Source organism: Ranitomeya imitator, chromosome 2, assembly GCF_032444005.1.
Source record: "Ranitomeya imitator isolate aRanImi1 chromosome 2, aRanImi1.pri, whole genome shotgun sequence".
NCBI classification, from domain to species: domain Eukaryota; kingdom Metazoa; phylum Chordata; class Amphibia; order Anura; family Dendrobatidae; genus Ranitomeya; species Ranitomeya imitator.
This window is the reverse complement of record NC_091283.1, coordinates 657,387,295-657,406,860: the sequence shown is the minus strand read 5'-3', so window position 1 is coordinate 657,406,860 and position 19,566 is coordinate 657,387,295. Positions and strand designations below refer to the sequence as shown.

Genomic DNA, 19,566 nt, shown 5'->3' with positions numbered 1-19,566 from the left:
TCCGTGTTCCTGCTGTGTCCTGCCAAGTTCCGTGTTCCTGCTGTGTCCTGCCAAGTTCCGTGTTCCTGCTGTGTCCTGCCAAGTTCCGTGTTCCTGCTGTGTCCTGCCTAGTTCCGTGTACCTGCCGTCTCCTGCCAAGTCCTGTGTTCCTGCCGTGTCCTGCATCGTCTCGTGTTCCTGTCATAATCAGTTAAGTCCTGTTTTCCTATTATTCCCCGCCATTCCAATAGCTCTGTGGTCTCCTTCTTTCTCTTGGGTCGTCCCTTTGGCTCTAGCTGTTGTGTCTCCATTCCCCCGAGGTCCTGCTTCCTAAGACACCCCGTATAGGGGGTGATTCCATCTGGTCCGCTCGACCCCGGGGGCTCTAGAGTCATGACCCAGAGGGTCCAATCTCGGATTTCTGTCCAAATCCCTACAGTCACCAATGACCTATTAACCGCCAAGAACAAGCGACACTGCTCTGTCCTCCTCCTCCTGGACCTGTCCTCTGCCTTTGACACAGTGGACCATTCCCTGCTGCTGCAGACCCTCTCATCCCTTGGAATCACAGAATTGGCCCTATCCTGGATCTCATCATACCTAACTGACCGTACATTCAGCGTCTCCCACTCACACACCACCTCCTCACCTCGCCCCCTATCTGTCGAAGTCCCGCAAGGTTCAGTTCTAGGACCCCTGCTCTTCTCCATTTACACATTTGGCCTGGGACAGCTCATAGAATCTCACGGCTTTCAGTATCATCTCTATGCTGACGACACACAGATCTACATCTCTGGACCAGATATCACCTCCCTACTAGCCAGAATCCCTCAATGTCTGTCTGCTATTTCATCCTTCTTCTCCACTAGATTTCTAAAACTCAACATGGACAAAACAGAATTCATCATCTTTCCCCCATCTCACACGACCTCCCCAACGAACCTATCCATTACAGTAAACGGCTGCCCACTCTCCCCAGTCCCACAAGCCCGCTGTCTTGGGGTAATCCTTGACACTGATCTCTCCTTTAAACCACATATCCAAACCCTTTCCACTTCCTGCCGCCTCCAACTCAAAAATATTTCACGGATCCGCACATTCCTAAACCAAGAATCTGCAAAGACCCTAGTCCATGCCCTCATCATCTCCCGCCTTGACTACTGTAACCTCCTGCTCTGTGGCCTCCCCTCTAACACTCTTGCACCCCTCCAATCTATTCTAAACTCTGCTGCCCGACTAATCCACCTGTCCCCCCGCTATTCCCCAGCCTCTCCCCTCTGTCAATCCCTGCACTGGCTCCCCATCACCCAGAGACTCCAGTACAAAAGCCTAACCATGACATACAAAGCCATCCACAACCTGTCTCCTCCATACATCTGTGACCTCGTCTCCCGATACTTTCCTGCACGCAACCTCCGATCCTCACAAGATCTCCTTCTCTACTCCCCTATTATCTCCTCTTCCCACAATCGCATACAAGATTTCTCTCGTGCATCCCCCCTACTCTGGAATTCTCTACCACAACATATCAGACTCTCGCCTACCATCGAAACCTTCAAAAAGAACCTGAAGACCCACCTCTTCCAACAAGCCTACAACCTGCAATAACCACCGATTGACCAAACCGCTGCACGGCCAGCTCTACCCTCACCTACTGTATCCTCACCCATCCCTTGTAGATTGTGAGCCCTCGCGGGCAGGGTCCTCTCTCCTCCTGTACCAGTTGTGACTTGTATTGTTCAAGATTATTGTACTTGTTTTATTATGTATACCCCTCCTCACATGTAAAGCGCCATGGAATAAATGGCGCTATAATAATAAACAATAATAATAATAATAATACCCTGATATTTTACCACATTTGGTCTTGAATTTATTTCTATGTAGCTACATAGTCGGCCCCAAGAATGATTTTCTCTGGTGAACCCAAGGTTCTCCAGTCCGACGCTGGTACCCTCTATATGTTGTTGAGCCTCAGATCTACCTCTCTGGCCCCGATGTCACCTCTCTGCTGTACAGAATCCCAGAGTGTCTATCAGCCATATTCTCCTCCTTCTCCTCTTGCTTCTTCAAGCTCAATGTGGACAAATCTAAAATAATTATCTTTCCTCCATCTCGCATATCTTCTCTACCTGATCTATCTATCACAATAAATGAAATCACACTTTCCCTTATCCAGGAAATCCGCTGCCTCGGGGTAACCCTGGACTCTGCCCTGTCCTTCAAACCACACATCCAAGCTCTAGCCACCTCCTGTCGCCTCAAGCTCAAAAATATTTCCAGGATCCATCCTTTGCTCAACCCTCACTCTACCAAAATGCTTGTGCATGCCCTAATCATCTCCCACTTCGACTACTGCAACATCCTCCTTTGTGGCCTTCCTTCTAACACTCTCGCATCCCTCGAGTCAGTCCTTAACTCTGCTGCCTGACTAATTAATCTCTCTCCTCACTATACTCCTGCTTCTTCTCTTTGCAATTCCCTTCACTGGCTCCCAATTTCACAGAATATCTAGTTTAAACTACTGACACTAACCTACAAAGCCATCCATAACCTTTCTCCTCCGTATATTTCCGAACTAAACTCCCAATATCTTCCCTCACGTAATCTCCGGTCCTCCGAACACCTCCTTCTCTCCTCCATGCTTATTCGCTCCTCACCAAAGCGCCTCCAAGATTTCTCCCAAATATCCCCCATCCACTGGAATTCTGTGCCCCAACACATCCAGTTTTCCACTACATTTGGATCCTTCAGACAGAACCTAAAAACCCATCTCTTCAAAAAAGTTTACAAGCTGCAATGACCACGCAACCAACTCAACACCATCGGAGCTACTGCAACCCCCCGACCTACTGTCTCCTTCCCCATAATCCTGTAGAATGTAAGCCCCCAATGGCATGGCCTCTTCCCTCTGTGTCAGTCTGTCATTGTTAGTTTTGTTGTTTACTGTAAGTGATATTTGTATTTTGATGTAACCCCTTCTCATGTACAGCACCATGTAATCAATGGTGCTATATAAATAAATAATAATAATGGAAAAGAGAAGCATTAACTAGGTAGAAATGCAAAATGAGCAATTCTAAGTACATAGTTCTGTATAATATGACGACTATAATATATTAACCCTTTCTGACATTTTTGTAATAATATGTCCCTCTGCCCTGGGCCGATCTGATCAGGGACATATTATGACATCGCAATCGCCCATGCACACGGGCTGTACGTGGGTGAACGCCGCCAGGTGTCAGCTGATTCTGACAGCTGTCGTCTAGCACTAAGTGCCACGAGCAGTCATGCACCGCGCCCAGCACTTTAACCTCCTAAATGCTGCAATCGAATGCGATCGCAGCAGTCCAGGAGCTGGATGAGGGCTGACAGACCCTCTGCCTTTGGATTGGAGACCCCGCAGCGTGACGCAAGGTCCCGATTGTTGCCATGGTGACTCAACAAAATCTGGGTCACCAGAGCTAGAAAACTTGCTGATCACGCCCAGTGCATGATGAGCAAGTCTCTGTCAGTGCAGAGCTGACAGTTTCTACAGCATTGAGATGCTACTGCATCCCCATGATGTAGATGTGACTAGCCTTCAAAAAAATGATTGTCCCATATTGGAACAAAGTAAAAAAGTTTAAAAAAGGTAAAAAAAGCTAATAATTGTAAAAATATTTTTTAAAAATATCAAAAATCAAAAAATCAAAACATATTGTATCTATAACTATTTGAATGCAAAATATATAAACAATAAAAGTACACATATTTGATATCGCCGCGTCTGCAATGACCCGACCTATAAAACTGTCCTACTAGTTAAACCCTTTACAACACCATAAAAAATAATTTAAAAACAAGGCAAAAAACAATGCTTTATCATCATACCACCAAACAAAAAGTGGAATAAAACAAGACCAAAAGTCAGATATAAATAAACCTGGTACCACTGAACAAGCTGCAATATAGCTCCATCAGAAAACACCACAGACGATATTCAGTGCAAAAAAGTCCAATACCATAAAAAATGTATTGCAAAATATTTATTAAATATACAAGATCAGATGACAGAGAACATAGCTAAAAAGTGACAGATCATACCACATACATAGCGGCGGTGAGAGGAAGCATGAAACCCCTGAACAAATAACATAATTCTAATTGTGTAACTGCCAAAACAATAATGCACAGTGGCGGCGTATATAATCACATACCTAGTGGTACACAGCAGGGGCACATGCGATCTCCCGCCCTCCCCGACGTGCATTTCGGAAGTGAAACTTCCTTCCTCAGGGGGCGTGAAGTTTCACTTCCTAAATGCGCGTCGGGGAGGGCGGGAGATCGCATGTGCCCCTGCTGTGTACCACTAGGTATGTGATTATATACGCCGCCACTGTGCATTATTGTTTTGGCAGTTACACAATTAGAATTATGTTATTTGTTCAGGGGTTTCATGCTTCCTCCCACCGCCGCTATGTATGTGGTATGATCTGTCACTTTTTAGCTATGTTCTCTGTCATCTGATCTTGTATATTTAATAAATATTTTGCAATACATTTTTTATGGTATTGGACTTTTTTGCACTGAATATCGTCTGTGGTGTTTCCTATCTGGACTTCAGTGGGTCTGTACTAGTCCAATTACTTACTATGGGATATATGTATACTAGTGATATTGATCTTGTATACGTCACCACGCCCTCTGACCTGAGCGTCACAGCCAGAGGACAATGAAGACAGAGCCGCACCGGAACGAGGTGCGGTAAATATCGCGCAGCGCTGCGCTCCCCTCCCCATATACTCACCTACTGCTGGCGCTGTGCAGTCCCTGTTTCTTCCAACGCTGCATCTTCTTCCTGTATTGAGCGGTCACAGTTACCGCTCATTACAGTAATGAATATGCGACTCCACCTCTTTGGGAGGTGGAGCCGCATATTCATTCCTGTAATGAGTGGTACCATGTGACCGCTCAGCACAGGTAGAATCTGCAGCGCTGGAAGAAGCAGGGACCTGCAGGGACCGCGCCAGCAGTAGGTGACTATTATTAGACAGCCCCCGCCCAACCTCACCTGCCGACCCCCGGGTATGACTCGAGTATAAGCCCGAGAGGGGGACTTTCAGCCCCCAAAAATGGGCTGAAAATCTCGGCTTATACTCGAGTATATACGGTAAGTGGTCAGCTGAGAGTGCCAGATAAATGTGATCCCAAATGTTATGTAAAATGTTCCTAATAAAAGCTTCAACTCAATCCACAAAAAAGCAAGCCCCCTCTCAGGTGTGTCATCTGTTAACAGAAATATAGGGGGCTTCCACATTACTGGAAAAGAGAAATGGCTCCTCACTCGCCAAAAGTTATTCAGCAAATTCTGAACTCCGAAATACAAATGCCCCATCCCTTCTGAGCCCTACAGTGTATCTAGAACACATATTGCGTCCATGTTTGTAATTTCTGTAGTGATGAGAGGCCACCTAATTTACAAGTGCGTGTCTCCAGAAGCATGGGCTGGGCATAACTTACTGGTGACAACAGCGTACTGGTCACTACAGCATACTGGTTACTATTACGGCAGTTTGCAATTTTCACTCGGCAACATACACTGCTGCTTGTTTTTTGGAAAATACCCATGGAGTCATAATCGTCGCTATACCTGTAGATAAATTCCCCAAGGGGTATAGTTTCCAAAATGGGGTCACTTGAGGGGGAATTCTGCTCTTCTAACAATTGGGCTCTGTATATGGAGTCCACAAAGTGTTCTAGGAAAATCTGCGCTCCAGGAGGCAAATAACGCTCCGTCCATCTGAGTCTCTCCCTATGGCTAAGTAGTACTGTACATCCACATATGGCGTATTGCCTCATTCAGTAGAAATAGTGGGACAAATTTTGATGTAATTTTACCCAATTCTTGTGTGAAAATATAAAATCCGGGGCTAAAACAACATTTTGGTGGTAAAAATGTAGTTATTTTTTCTTCACTGCCCAATATAAAATTCTGTGACACACCCGTGGAATCAAAATAATATCAGTATACCCCTAGATGAATTTATTGAGAGGTGTAGTTTGTAAAATGGGGTCCCTTATGGAGGGGGTTCTGTGGTTCTGGCACCACATAGGCTCTTTCAGTGGTGTCCGGCACCTCATAGGCTCTTCCAGTGGTCATGGGTCGGAACCTGCAAACCGTAACAGTACATTCTGGTGCTCCTTGCCTTCTGAGCTTTTCACTGTGCCTGAAAAATATTTCCCGATTACATATAGGGTATTGGCACACTCAGGAAATATTGGAGCTCAGTTTGTTGTAAAATAAATGTCTTATTAGCCCTTAGAAAAACCAAAAACTTGGGGCTAAACAACATTCCAGCAAAATCTGAACTCCAATATGGCGCCTCTTCCATTCTGAACTTTGCACTGTGCCTCAAAAGTAATATTCCCCCACATATAGGGTAACGGCGTACTCAGGATAAATTGCACAACAGATTGTATGGTGCAATTTATCCTGTCACCCTTTATTTTCACGGCTCAATGTTATAAACTTCTGCAAAGCACCTGGAGGTTCAAGGTGCTCACCACACACCTAAATACATTCCTTGAGGGGTCTAATTTCCAAAATGGGGTCACTTGTGGAGGTTTTCCACTGTTTAGGCACATCAGGGGTTCTCCAAGTGGGACATGACGTCCGCTAATGATTCCAGGAAATTTAACATTCAAAAAGTCAAATGAGGCTCCTTCCTTTCCAAGTCCTGCAGTGCACCCAAACAGTAGTCCCTCATATCGGTTATCGCTGTAGTTAGGAGAAATTGCACAACAAATCATATGGTGCAATTTTTCCTGTTACCCTTTTGAAAAGGCAATACATTGTGCTAACGACATATTTGTGAGGAAAATTTGATATTTTTTTTATTTTTACAGCTTGACTTTATAAACTTCTGTAAAGCACCTGAGGGTTCAATATGCTCACCACACATCTAGATTTGTTCCCTGAGAGGTCTAGTTTCCAAAACGGTGTCTCTTGTGGGAGATTTTCACTGTTTAGGCACGTCATAGGCTCTCCAAACGCGACATGGCATCCGCTAAATATACCAGGAAATTTTGCATTCGAAAAGTAAAATTGCCCTCCTTCCCTTCCGAGATCTGCCGTGCGCCAAAACAGTGGTTTTCTCTGTCACATGGGGTATCGGTGTACTCAGGAGAAATTATACAACACATTTTGGGGTCCATTTGTTCCTGTTACCCTTGTAAAAAAAAATTGGATCTGAAGTAATTTTTTTGTGAAAAAAGTTAAATGTTAATTTTTTTCCCCACATTCCAAAAATTCCTGTGAAGCACCTGAAGGGTTAATAAACTTCTTGAATGCGATTTTGAGCATGTGGAGGGGTGCAGTTTTTAGAATGGTGTCACTTTGGGGTATTTTCTATCATGTAGAGGCCTCAAAGTGACTTCAAATGTGATGTGGTCCCTAAAAAAATGGTTTTGTAAATTTTGTTAGAAAAATGAAAAATTGCTGGTCAAAATTTAACCCTTATAACTTCCTAACAAAAAAAATGTTGGTTCCAAAATAGTGCTGGTATAAAGTAGACATGTGGGAAATGTTACTTATTAACTATTTTGTGTGACATATCTGAGTGATTTAAGGGCATGAAAATGAAAAGTTTGAAAATTGCAAAATTTTCAAAATCTTCGACAAATTTCCATTTTTTTCACACATAAACACAAATCATACTGAAGAAATTCTCCCACTATCATGAAGTACAATATATCTTGAGAAAGCAGTGTCAGAATCACCAGGATCCCTTGAAGCTTCTAGAGTTATAACCTCATAAAATTACAGTGGTCAGAATTGTAAAAATTGGCCTGATCATGAACGTGCAAACCACCCTAGGGTGGAATAGTAAACCCGACGGCAGAACCCCTGCTTTGATGTGGGCTCCGGCGGTGAGCTCGCATCAAATCCGGGACATGTCAGCTGTTTTGAACAGCTGGCATGTGCCCACAAAAGCCGCAGATGGAATAGCGATCCGCCCGCGCCTATTGTCTAGTTGCCTATTGTCAAACTCTGACAGTGGCATATAACAAGCGCTTCCGGCCATCGGGCCGGAAATGCGCGCATCGCTGACCCTGTCACGTGATCCGGAGTCAGCGATGAGTCGGCATTACAACCAGAGGTCTCCTGAAGACCTCTATGATTGTTGTTGCCAGATTTCTGTGAGCGCCACTCTGTGGCCGGCGCTCATAGCAATGATGTAATTCAGCTACATAGGAGCCATCTGAGCATCGCCTCTATGTAGCAGAGCCGATTGGGCTATGCCAGCTTCTAGCCTCCGATGAAGGCTATTGAAGCATGGCAAAAGTAAAAAAAAATGTTTTAAATAATATGAAAAAAATAAAAAAAATATAAAAGTTCAAATCCCCCCCCCCTTTTTGCCCCATTCAAAATAAAACAAGAAAAAAAATTAAACATACACATATTTGGTATCACCGCATTCAGAATCGCCTGATCTATCAATAAAAAAGGATTAACCTGATCGCTAAATGGTGTAGAGATAAAAAAAATTAAAACGGCAGAATTACGTTTTTTTGGTCGCTGCTACATTGCATTAAAATGCAATAACGGGCTATCAAAAGAATGTATATGCACCAAAATGGTATCAGCTTGGCACGCAAAAAATTAGCCCTCACCCGACCTGAGATCACGTGAAAAATGAAGATGTTACGGATCTCGGAAAATTGCGCAATTTGTTTTTTTTTAGCAAAGTTTGGAATTTTTTTTTACTACTTACATAAAAAAAGAATTTAGACATGTTTGGTGTCTATGAACTCATAATGACCAGGAGAATCTAGCATTAGAATTTAGTGAACCTAGCAAAAAAGTCAAACAAAAAACAAGTGTGGGATTGCACTTTTTTGCAATTTCACTGCACTTGGAATTTTTTTCCTGTTTTCTAGTACATGTCCAATGGTGTCATTCAAAATTACAACTCGTCCCTCAAAAAATAAGCCCTCACATGGCCATATTGACAGAAAAATAAAAAAAAAGTTATGGCTATGGGAAGGAGAGCGAAAAACAAAAACGCAAAACTGCAAAAAACCTCTGGGGGTTAAGGGCTTAAACCACTCTGAACACATTGTCTAAACTAGTTTTCCCTTCTGAACAACCCCTTTAAAGTTTTAGTTTAAGAGTCTAAGTAGGTCCCATAGGTCAATACTGACAACGCACATACAAATGTCTATTCTAATAACACAACCTGCCCATGACCCCTGCCAATGCCTTATTTCACCTCTTTAATTACTGTAATTTATGGTAAAATAATAACCAGTGAAATTATAAAAGATAAAGTAAAGCTACCTTCCACCCATTTTAGTGATGCTCCCTAAGCCTTAGTAGCTCAGATACATTCTGTAGACCTTTTTCGAATGTCAATCCAATTCTTAATAAAAAATGAACTAGACTGAATAGACTCACCTTTAATAGTGCTGAACCTTCAGAATTCTTCAAAGCAAATCGTCACTTGCAGTGCTTCATATAAATTAGATGTTGGTTTTGAGGATACTTACACCGTGTGATGTTACATTTTGTTTTCTGAGATGTTTCCATGGATGGGCTGAATTGTGTCATCCAGTAGTAACTTATCCAGTAGTAACTGATATTTCACACCTCCCTCATTGTATGTTTGTATAAAGGCTTCTGTAAAGTAATCTATTTACACAGCAAGTAAAGATGTCTGACCTGCTCATTCAACATAAACATATGCAATGGCATGTAAAAGTTTGGGCACCTCTTTTCAAAATTAGTGTTAGGCTATGTGCCCACGTTGCAGAAATGCTGCGGATATGTCCGTAGCATTTCCGGAACTCCCTGCCGCGGATAAAATGCATGCGGAATTCGCATGCGTTTTCCCGCAAAACACAAGCGTTTTGCAAGCGTTTTTAGCTTGCAGAATGCTTGTGTTTTTCCAAGAGATTTGAAGCAAGCATCGCTTGGAAAAGTGATTGACAGGTTGGTCACACTTGTCAAGCATAGTGCTTGACAAGTGTGACCAACGTTTTACTATTGATACTGCCTATGCAGCATCAATAGTAAAAGATAGAATGTTAAAAATAATTAAAAAAATAAAAAATATGGTTATTCTTACCTTCTGACGGCCCCCGATCTCCTCAGCGGCGTCTGTTCCCAGGGATGCTTTGCGCGAAGGACCTTTGTGATGTCACGGTCGCGTGACCGCGATGTCATCCCAGGTGATTCACGCAATGTATCCCTGGGAATGGAAACTGCCACGTGCATCGCTGAGAGGTGGGATGACTCCGGGGGCCATCAGATGGTAAGTATATCCTTATTTTTTATTTTAATTCTTTTTTTACAGAAATATGGTTCCCAAGGGCCTGGAGGATAGTCTCCTCTCCTCCAGACCCGGATGCCATCCGCACATGAAGCGCTCACTTTACACCTGGTGGGCATAGCCACACGCGTAAAGAGAGCATTTCAATGCAATCCTATGGCTGCGGAATCGCTGCGATTCCGCAGAAATCATGAACATGCTGCGGATTTTACTGCTATGCAATTCCGCAGCGGGAAAATGCACAGCATGGGCACAGTAACTGCGGAATCCCATAGGATTGTTTGGGAATACGGTTTTTAAGCATTGTTATGCGTTTCCGCTGCGGCAAAAAACGTGGCAGAAATGCATAAAAAAGCAACGTGGGCACACAGCCTTATTGTGAACAGTTAAGCAAGTTGAAGGTGAAATTATCTCTAAAAGGCCTAAAGTTAAAGATGACACATTTCCTTAGTACAAAAAGGAAAATGGGCCCATGCAAAATTTTGGGCAAATTTGGAGATTTGTGTGCTTAGATAACTTTGACCAAGGCTCCAGACCTTAATTAGCCTTTTAGGGTTATGACTTGTTCACTATCATCATTAGGAAAGGCCAGGTGATGCAAATTTCCCAGCTTTATAAAAACCCAGCCTCCTCTAATCTGCAGGCAAATCATAACCTCCGCTTGACTGTAAAGGACCGTCAGAAAGATTTAGCAGACTGTGGAGTTGTGGTACGTTGTTCTACTGTACAGAGACACCTCCACAAATATGACCTTCATGGAAGTGTCATCAGAAGAAAACCTCTCCAGTGTCCTCACCATAAAATTCAGGATCAGAAGCATGCAAAAAAAACATTTAAACAAGCCTGAAGCAATTTGGAAACAAGTCATGTGGACCAATGAGGTTAAAATTGAACTCTTTTTCCACAATGATCAACGTTATGAGAGGAGAAAAAAGGGCACAGAATTTCAGGAAAAGAACATGTTGTCAACCATTAAGCATGGGGGTGGAGAAATCATGCTTTGGGGTTGTGTTGCAGCCAGTGGCACAGGGAACATTTCTTGGGTAGAGTGAAGAATTTATTCAATTAAATTTTAAGAAATTCTTTATGTAAACATAACACCAAAAAAGCTGAAGTGTGAATTTGGAAAGAGGATGGCTTCAACAAATGGATAATGATCCTAATCACAAGTCAAATTTCACAATAGACAACCTCAAAAGGCGCAAGCTGAAGGCTTTACAATAGCCCTCAAAGTCCCCTAATCTGAACATCATTGAAAAGCTGTGGCTAGACCACAAAATAGCAGTGCATGCAAGATGACCCATGAATCTCACTGAACTGGAAGAATTTTCCAAGGAAGAATGGATGAAAATCCCTCAAACAAGAATTGACAGACTCTTGTCTGGATAGAAAAAGCATTTAAAAATGTAAAATGTAAAAAATGTAAAAAATATATATAGATTTTTATTTTTGCTTAAAATACAAAGGATATGTGTCATCTTTAATTTTAGGCCTTCTATAGATCATTTCATCTTCAATTTGCTTAAAGGGGTTGTCCACTACTTTCAATTAACGCCCCAATGTATCCCCCCCGGGGCCCATAATGAATTTGTAAATACCTTCTGTTGCAGATACTGCCTTTGAGCGGCGCTATGCCGGCAGCTGAGTCCGGGTCACGTCTCCCCCAGGCTGCAGCCGCCGCTAATATCCACCGACATCAAGTTAATTTCCAGACTCTGGAAATTGACGTGACATCATCAGCAGGTGTGACCCAGCCTGCACAGACAGTGGTCACTCATCAAGATTGACTGGGTTGTGGGCGGCGCTGGGGTCTGCGGGCTGTGCATGGGGTCTGCGGGCTGTGCGGGTGGTCTGCAGGCTGTGTGTGTGTATGCGTTTGCAGGCATCTTCCAATGGGACTGCAAGTCCCATCGGGCCATGCCTGCTACACTGTCAGTAAGTGACACATTAGCCAATGACAGGACAGTAGCAGTCCCATCATCCGGCTAATGTGTTGAATGTAAAAAAAAAACCATACAGAACATACAACGTATAACATATAGAACATACATGTAACATACAACACATAAGATAGATTACATACTTACCAATCACCTATTTCCCCGAAGCCCTCGTCTCCGTTAATAAAAATAACATAATAAACCAACCAATACACACCTTTCCGCCGTAGTCCAATTAATAACGAGGGTCCCACAACGATCTCCCGTGTAGAACACTGACATCGGGTGATGTCAGTGCTCTACAGGGGCTCCAGCGATTAAATGATAGGCGGAGGTAATCCTCTGCTGTGTTTCCCTCCACCGCCTGGAAACTCTAATTTTCATGCAGCATTGCTGTAAAGAGAGAGTCTGAACTCAGGTACTGTAACCTCAGTGATGCACTGCAGGAGCCATTGTCTCCTGTCAGTTCATCACTGGGAGGCCCTATAGAGCAGCGACATCACCTGATGTCACTGTTCTATAGGGGAAATCGTCGTGGGACACTCGTTATTAATTGGATTGCGTCGGACAGGGAATATTCGGTTGGTTTTTTTTTCTACTTTTTATTATAGGAGACCGAGGGCGTCGCTTGGTTCTGGGCGTGCAATAAAAATATGAAAACCGTGTTGAGTTTTATTTCATTACAATACTTTAGTCTTATGTGTGTGTGTTTTTTTAACCCTTTCCTACTATAGGATTAATAATGGATAGGCATCTTATTGATGCCTCTCCATTATTAACCAGGCTTAATGTCACCTTACAATAGCAAGGTGACATTTACCCCTTATTTACCCATATCCCACCGCTGCACGGGAGCGGAAAGAGAGGGCTTAAGTGCCAGAATTGGCGCATCTTAGAGATGCGCCATTTCTGGGTTGGCTGCGGGTTGGTATTTGTAGCCAGGGAGGGGGCAATATCCATGGCCCCTTCCTAGGCTATGAATATCAGCCTGCAGCTGTCTGCGTAACCTTTCTGGCTATAAAATATAGGGGGAACCCACGTCATTTTTTGGGGAGTCCCCCTATTTTAATAGCCAGTAAAGGCTATGCAGACATTTGCGGGCTGATATTCATAGCCTTGGAAGGGGCCATGGGTATTACCCCCTTCCCAGGCTACAAATATTGTCCCCCGGCCGCCGGATTTCCCCCCTCTGGCATTAACTGAAACATATTGTTCATTAAGAAACATAGATATGGATATATCTATGGATATTTGTATGGAAATATCTATAGATATACAGTCATGGGCAAAAGTATTGACACCCCTGCAATTCTGTCAGATAATACTCATTTTCTTCCTGAAAATGATTGCAAACACAAATTATTTGGTATTATTATCTTCATTTAATTTGTCTTAAATGAAAAAAACACAAAAGAGAATAAAGCAAAAAGCAAAACATTGATCATTTCACACAAAACTCCAAAAATGGGCCAGACAAAAGTATTGGCACCCTCAGCCTAATACTTGGTTGCACAAACTTTAGCCAAAATAACTGCGACCAACCGCTTCCGGTAACCATCAATGAGTTTCTTACAATGCTCTGCTGGAATTTTAGACCATTCTTCTTTGGCAAACTGCTCCAGGTCCCTGATATTTGAAGGGTGCCTTCTCCAAACTGCCTTTTTTAGATCTCTCCACAGGTCATCTATGGGATTCTGGTCTGGACTCATTGCTGGCCACCTTAGAAGTCTCCAGTGCTTTCTCTCAAACCATTTTCTAGTGCTTTTTGAAGTGTGTTTTGGGTCATTGTCCTGCTGGAAGACCCATGATCTCTGAGGGAGACCCAGCTTTCTCACACTGGGCCCTACATTATGCTGCAAAATTTGTTGGTAGTCTTCAGACTTCATAATGCCATGCACACGGTCAAGCAGTCCAGTGCCAGAGGCAGCAAAGCAACCCCAAAACATCAGGGAACCTCTGCCATGTTTGACTGTAGGGACCATGTTCTTTTCTTTGAATGCGTCTTTTTTTCTCCTGTAAACTCTATGTTGATGCCTTTTCCCAAAAAGCTCTACTTTTGTCTCATCTGACCAGAGAACATTCTTCCAAAACGTTTTAGGCTTTTTCAGGTAAGTTTTGGCAAACTCCAGCCTGGCTTTTTTATGTCTCGGGGTAAGAAGTGGGGTCTTCCTGGGTCTCCTACCATACAGTCCCTTTTCATTCAGATGCCGACGGATAGTACGGGTGGAAACTGTTATACCCTCGGACTGCAGGGCAGCTTGAACTTGTTTGGATGTTAGTCGAGGTTCTTTATCCAACATCCGCACAATCTTGCGTTGAAATGTCCATCCACATCTAGGGAGTGCCATGGGCTTTAAACTTCTTGATGACACTGCGCACGGTAGACACAGGAACATTCAGGTCTTTGGAGATGGACTTGCAGCCATGAGATTGCTCATGCTTCCTCACAATTTGGTTTCTCAAGTCCTCAGATAGTTCTTTGGTCTTCTTTCTTTTCTCCATGCTCAATGTGGTACACACAAGGACAGAGGACAGAGGTTGAGTCAACTTTAATCCATGTCAACTGGCTGCAAGTGTGATTTAGTTATTGCCAACACCTGTTAGGTGCCACAGGTAAGTTACAGGTGCTATTAATTACACAAATTAGAGAAGCATCACATGATTTTTCGAACAGTGCCAATACTCTTGTCCACCCCCTTTTTATGTTTGGTGTGGAATTATATCCAATTTGGCTTTAGGACAATTCTGTTTTTTTCATTTAAGACAAATTAAATGAAGATAATAATACCAAATAATTTGTGTTTGCAATCATTTTCAGGAAGAAAATGAGTATTATCTGACAGAATTGAAGGGGTGTCAATACTTTTGGCCATGACTGTATCTATGGATATATCTATGGATATACCTATAGATATAGATAGATATATGGATAGATACATCTCTGTATATATCTATCCATCCCATATCTATCTATCTATCCCATATCTATCTATCTGTCTATGTAATGGAGTGTGGGTTGGACAAATGTAAAAGAGGAGGTTGGACAAAAATGACATAACAAATCTTTTTCGGGGGGTGTGGGTGTGCTAGGTGCTGGCTTACAGGCAAGTGCAATGCATCATGGAACTTGTATTAGAGCACAATAAGTCATGAGAAAGGAAGTTGTCGATTAACTCCATGAGAGCTGGAGCCAGCACTGAGGATGTGCTGCTACAGCACGATAAAAGGTAATATTGCTAAAATAAACACATTGGATGTTTTGAGTGGCACATAATAGCAAGATTTATGAAAAAAAAAGTTATACTACTGGACAACTTCTTTAACTGTTCACAATAACAGGGGTGCCCAAATTTTTACATGCCACTGTGCATGTGTAAGGGGTCACAGAGACTGTTTTATACCCCAAGCACGACCCGTTTAAACATGGTTAAATGTTGCTCATGGTATGTGCTGTGATGCTGCTACTGTATAGTGTAATGTGTAAACATGTATGTTGTAGGGAAAATGCAGTACTTAAGTTAGCCCGTTAGATGGGGACACTGTTATGACCTGGTGGTTAGGAGCACCCGGAATGACCTGATAGTTAAACCTCATACAGGACGAGCTCTGGGATGTGAGAGCTCTGCTGACCGCAAGCCCTAACCCTATCACACACACTAGAAATAGCCGTGGAGCGCTTCCTGACCATAACCCTTCCACTTGACCAGGTACTGGAGTTTCCGTCTCAAAACACGAGAATCCAAAATCTTCTCCACCACATACTCCAACTCCCCCTCGACCAACACCGGGGCAGGAGGATCAACGGAGGGAACCATAGGCGCCACGTATCTCCGCAACAACGACCTATGGAACACATTATGGATGGCAAAAGAAGCTGGAAGGTCCAAACGAAATGACACAGGATTAAGAACTTCAGAAATCTTGTATGGCCCAATGAAACGAGGCTTAAACTTAGGAGAGGAAACCTTCATAGGAACGTGACGAGATGATAACCAAACCAAATCCCCAACACGAAGTCGGGGACCAACACAACGCCGGCGGTTAGCGAAACGTTGAGCCTTCTCCTGGGATAATGTCAAATTGTCCACCACATGAGTCCAAATCTGCTGCAACCTGTCCACCACCGCATCCACACCAGGACAGTCCGAAGGCTCAACCTGCCCTGAAGAGAAACGAGGATGGAAACCAGAATTACAGAAAAAAGGAGAAACTAAAGTAGCCGAGCTGGCCCGATTATTAAGAACGAACTCAGCCAAAGGCAAGAAGGACACCCAATCATCCTGATCAGCAGAAACAAAGCATCTCAGATATGTCTCCAAAGTCTGATTAGTTCGTTCGGTTTGGCCATTAGTCTGAGGATGGAAAGCCGAAGAAAAAGACAAATCAATGCCCATCTTAGCGCAAAAGGACCGCCAAAACCTCGAAACAAACTGGGAACCTCTGTCCGAGACGATGTTCTCTGGAATGCCATGCAAACGAACTACATGCTGGAAAAACAATGGCACCAAATCAGAGGAGGAAGGCAATTTAGACAAGGGTACCAAATGGACCATCTTAGAGAAGTGATCACAAACCACCCAAATGACCGACATCTTTTGAGAAACAGGGAGATCAGAAATAAAATCCATGGAAATATGCGTCCAGGGCCTCTTCGGGATCGGCAAGGGCAAAAGCAACCCACTGGCACGAGAACAGCAGGGTTTAGCCCGAGCACAAGTCCCACAGGACTGCACAAAAGAACGCACATCCCGTGACAAAGAACGCCACCAAAAGGATCTAGCCACCAAATCTCTGGTACCAAAGATTCCAGGATGACCAGCCAACACTGAACAATGAATCTCAGAGATAACTCTACTAGTCCATCTATCAGGGACAAACAGTTTACAATTATTTTTGAAATTCAAGAACCTAGATCTATCCCCAGAAAATAAGTCAGGAATAGGAATTCTAGGCTCTAACATAGGATTCTGAACCACAAAATCTTGAATGTTTTGTACCCTTGCAGTGAGATGATCCACACAAGAGGACAAACCTTGAACGTCCATATCTACACCTGTGTCCTGAATGACCCAAAGGTCTAGGGGAAAAGAAAGACAAAACACAGTGCAAAGAAAAAAAAATGGTCTCAGAAGTTCTCTTATCCCTCTATTGAGATGCATTAATACTTTGGGCCAGCTGTACTGTTATGACCTGGTGGTTAGGAGCACCCGGAATGACCTGATAGTTAAACCTCATACAGGATGAGCTCTGGGATGTGAGAGCTCTGCTGACCGCAAGCCCTAACCCTATCACACACACTAGAAATAGCCGTGGAGCGCTCCTGACCAGACCTAGGCGCCTCGTCACAGCCTAAGAACTATCTAGCCCTAGAGATAGAAAATAAAGCCTACCTTGCCTCAGAGAAATTCCCCAAAGGTAAAGGAAGCCCCCCACATATATTGACTGTGAGTAAAGATGAAAGTCACAAACACAGAAATGAAACAGGTTTCAGCAAAGGGAGGCCAGACTTACTAAATAGACAGAGGATAGGAAAGGTAACTTTGCGATCAGCACAAAAACCTACAAAAGACCACGCAGAGTGTGCAAAAAAGACCTCCGCACCGACTCACGGTGCGGAGGGGCCACTCTGCATCCCAGAGCTTCCAGCTAGCAAGACAAAATCATGAAAACCAGCTGGACAAGAAAACAGAGAACAAAATAAGACAATAAGGAACTTAGCTTCTGCAAGAGAAGGCAGGTCACCAGAGAGATCCAGGAGCGAACTGAACGAATGCAAAAACATTGACAGCTGGCATGGAGTAACGATCTGAGAGGAGTTAAATAGAGCAGCCAACCAAAGGATAGACCACGTCACCTGTGTAAGGAACCTCAGAAGCAGCAGCTTCACTCATAGCCACCAGAGGGAGCCCATAGACAGAACTCGCCGAAGTACCATTCACGACCACAGGAGGGAGTTCAACAACAGAATTCACAACAGGACACATAAGCACAATAGTGTATATAGTTAACTAATAGGAAGCGTCTGCTGTGGGTAAGCAAAGAGCATTTCCTGTTTTTAGTTAGAAGGGCCAGGGTTCCCAAGGCGTCCTGTAGGGCTTTAGAGCCTGGAACAGCGCAGTGACTCCACAACATTCAAGTAAAGAGTCCAGTTGGTCCAGGGCCGGATAGTGGCTGAAGGTTACAGCAGAAGTGAGAGTAGCAATGAAAGCAGAAGTCACAGCAGAACAGAGACGCAGGTCGCTCCAAGATGCGGCAGCTTACTATGTGGGCAGATGCCCTTATGTCTGATGTGAAGCGGACAGGAGAACTCCTGAAAGTAGTTAAGCTGGACAGGGAGGAGGATGCTGTAGTACCGAATGGGTCGGTGAGTCCCGGCAACACCCTGGAAGGAATGAGGGAAGACATAGTGAAAACGAAGGATGCATACTGTGTGGAACCTTATGACATGGCTGTAATTGAAATGGACCTACTGTGTACTGTTTTATTGTTGAGTTGGACCTGGACTCTGTGTTTTTTTGTATAACAATGCCAGCAGCAGTACTTCAGCTGCCTAGATGGGTCCCTGACAGTGCAGAAGGTGTAGCCGAAGGTACGCTGAAGAGGGGACATTGTTTTCCTGTGATGGGGAACCGGGGCGCGATTGAGCAATATATGTCAGCCATGAAAATGGCCCTGCTACCCCTCACACATGTACATAACATCCAGTTGAAGCATCTTTTGTTTATGCATTTAAAAAAGGGCCATTCACAAAATTGTGTCTTTACACACAATATATTTCTGAACATAGTAATAGGAATGTGGATTAAAACCTTTTTTTCTTCTTTATTTTCTGCACTCCATTGTGGAGATACAGAGCGCCAAAATTACTAGTGCGGAATATGTTAATTTTATTTTCATTCAAAAGGACATTTCATTTCGTTCAGCTCTGTTGGCATGTATTATTAGTCAAAAGAAAAGAAAAAAAAATGCCATCAGCTTACCAATTGTGATAAAATGTCCATAGATTCAGGAAATATTCAAAGCGTGGATCTTCGGGATTGGTTTCTCCGAGTAGATAAATGTAGGAATGGATGATGATATCCAAAACGGGAATAAAAACAAGCCAAATGTGACACGTAACGTAAAAAGTCCCAATGAATAAATACCATTAGCATAACCCATTGGCATTAGTGATTAACTCCACCTCCCACCAGATTTATTATTATTATTATTATTATTTATTTATATAGCACCATTGATTCCATGATGCCGTACATGAGATTTCATATGTATCATAAAATTACCAAATACAGTATATCAATAAGAAAAAAACTAAATATAAAAATAAATTC

General features: G+C 43.3%; 1 protein-coding gene across 2 annotated transcripts in view; it reads right to left on the bottom strand.

Moving 5' to 3' along the window:
• The window catches only part of LOC138667669 (membrane-spanning 4-domains subfamily A member 15-like), a 173,848-nt gene extending 164,339 nt beyond the window's left edge, over positions 1-9,509 (bottom strand). For both annotated transcript variants that reach the window (XM_069755793.1, XM_069755794.1), the window contains exon 1: positions 9,422-9,509. The gene's annotated coding sequence lies outside the window, so the exon portion shown is untranslated. The remainder of the gene's footprint in view (positions 1-9,421) is intronic.
• Positions 9,510-19,566: the final 10,057 nt, after the last annotated feature.